This window comes from Augochlora pura, chromosome 6, assembly GCF_028453695.1.
Source record: "Augochlora pura isolate Apur16 chromosome 6, APUR_v2.2.1, whole genome shotgun sequence".
Lineage (NCBI taxonomy): Eukaryota > Metazoa > Arthropoda > Insecta > Hymenoptera > Halictidae > Augochlora > Augochlora pura.
This window is the reverse complement of record NC_135777.1, coordinates 8,337,647-8,340,466: the sequence shown is the minus strand read 5'-3', so window position 1 is coordinate 8,340,466 and position 2,820 is coordinate 8,337,647.

The following is a 2,820-nucleotide window of genomic DNA, read 5'->3' as shown; positions in this document are numbered from 1 at the left end:
AATAAAGTACCAGTTTTTGCTTAAAATATTCAAAGTTGTACAACTCTCTACAACCTTTCACGAGCAGAGCGGTTCAGCGCTCCACGGGCAACCGAACCACATCAAATTCCCTACATCCAAACAATTCAGACCGTAACAAGTCACACCGAGGAATGGTGAAGTTAGTCTCACTTTACCATGCTTAGGGTATTACTCTTTTCGTTCATCTATTCGGTTGGCGCGCCATCAGAGCTACGCAGCGCGAAATTCGATTTTTAAAGAAATTTTAAATAATAAAATCTGTTACCTCATAGGATAAAATGTATTTTCGACGTCTATTTTTGCGTCCATTTACTATTTAAAAAATTCATTTTACCCTAGCACTATATCACAGCCATTAGCTCTATGTAATTATCGATTTCGAAATATTTACAGAACGATCGAAATTTCTCCTGATCTACAACTCATTTGAAATCAAGAATTACATGGATTATTCGAATCTCATCACATGGAGATTGCTGTTACTGGAGACTCGGAAAGGAGTCAAAACGAAACCAGAATTTGCTATGATTCCCTTTATAACAATAACAATTTTTGCTTATTTATTAATATCTTAGTAATTATCGCCTTAATAAATAACCCTTTAACATGCCTTAATAAATAACGTCTTAATAACTAATCACACGTTAACGAATTACAGAAAGTCTGAACATTGTCCTTCAACTTGTAATAAAAAATGGACAACTTAGGAAGAGGAGACACGATTATTCGAGTCATGCGATTATTTGTCCATGTATTAACTTCGGTAACTATAGACTTCGAATTTTCGGTACCTATGTTCATTTTTATTTACGAACTATGAGAGAATTGAGGACAATTTCCTGTATTGCGGCCCCATGTGATACTTAGTCTCCTGTGGGTATATTACCACCAACCATGAATACGAACAAAAAAGTACAAAACATGCTCGATATAAAAATGAAGACCATGCCCAGTGCAACATAACTTACATATCTATATCAGCACATCCAAATTACAACAATCACGCAATAGATATAAATATGATTTATGAAATAATCTCAAACGGACTTAACGTGACACCTGACAAAAATAAAGAAATATAAAAAAGAAAAGGTTCACTCAATATACAATATGTATCCAATAGACCATGCTTACGCAACACTACTTTAAGAAACAGACATTTTACGTAATAATACCGAATGAGAGGTGGGAGTTTCGTTATAGTTCTGGAACAGAAAGAAATTCTGACGACGAAGCCCGGCTCGTTGCCTTTCCATTTTTGTCTTGTGTACATGGTTTCACTAGACTTTAAGCAACAAACACCCCTGAAAAGAGCATCTTAAAACCACGATTAAGTTTAACGAAATTTACGTGACGATTTTTCAAACGAAATTGACATTGATTGCTAAAGCATAGAAGAAGTCCACGCAACGTTATTTTTTTGAGATAGCCTAGCAATTGTGACGTGCCCTGCCGACGCCGCTCTTGGTACCTGCCGAACCGCCAGGATAATGTCACCCCTGGCGCCTCATCGTCGCGCCGTCCGAACCTGCGGAGCTGGCGCGACACAACCCCATTTTCCTGGGACCACCAGCGGGCCGACATTCCGAACGACGCCACATTGTCGCGGTACGGAAAATTCTCCAGTCCTTTCCGGGATCAAACAAGACTCAGCACTCGGGCTCTAATCAGCCAATTAATCTTAAAACTTAGGCCCACATTAAAAACCACCTCCAAACCCAAAAACTGCAGTCTTCTGCCGAACCTCACTGCGTGTGTTACTCTACACCTTACCTCGTACGAATATCTTACGAAACTCTGTCCAAGGATAGCTAGTCTACGGAGGCTATACCCTGGCTTAGTCTTATTACGTACGAGGACTATTTTCCATCGTCATCATCCAGTCCCGTGACACAATCAAGGATTGTTCCAAGCCTCTTGGAATCCACGACGGACTCATGCTAGTAACATTGTCCTTTTCCCACAGAAATGGTGTTTTGCGGTCTTATGCTGCAAGGTCTGTACCTCTTCTCATCCTGTTTAGTAAAATAGATTTACGTAACGAAAATGAAATTGTTCGGACATCTTCTACTTAATCATACAATCAAGGAGCAGTTCAGGATGTGTTATGATATATATGATATATAAATCTAGAACATTAGGTGTTTAATAAAGGTTAACATATTTGTTATCATATCATTACTATCATTATCAAAGTTTATAAGACAAGGTAAGATGTTTAAACATCTTCAACCTTTTCAGTAATAATATCTATTTCACAATCCACGAGACACTTTCAAACTAGGCAACACAAGTTAGAAGGAATATTTTCACGTTAAGGATATTAATAAAGCGTTAATAACAGCGTTAAATGAATTATTACGTGTCAAAGCGTTTGACAGATTTAACATATTATCCATCCAATTTATCAGAACGATAATTCGGGTACCATACATTCTGTGGTCCGGTATAAGCAGGGTTGGACATCATTTAAGCGATTGTTTAAATAGAAAATTATTTGTTATTTGGAAGTTTAACTGAAAAACAAGAATAAAGACTTGTTATTTATATAGATCTAAATAAATCATTTGAAATAAAAAGTTAATTTCTTATTTATAAATACAATGCCAATTGTTACTTATTAATTATTATTTCATTGCTTATTATTTATTATTTATTTGGCAAAACACGTCGGGCACATGTCACAGTCAGAAAATAATGGTCATCAATTACTTTAAGCAAGCGATATCATTAAATTCATTACGAAAGACGCAAGTTATTCGATAACAATGAATGGAAATTAATATTTGTCACATGATA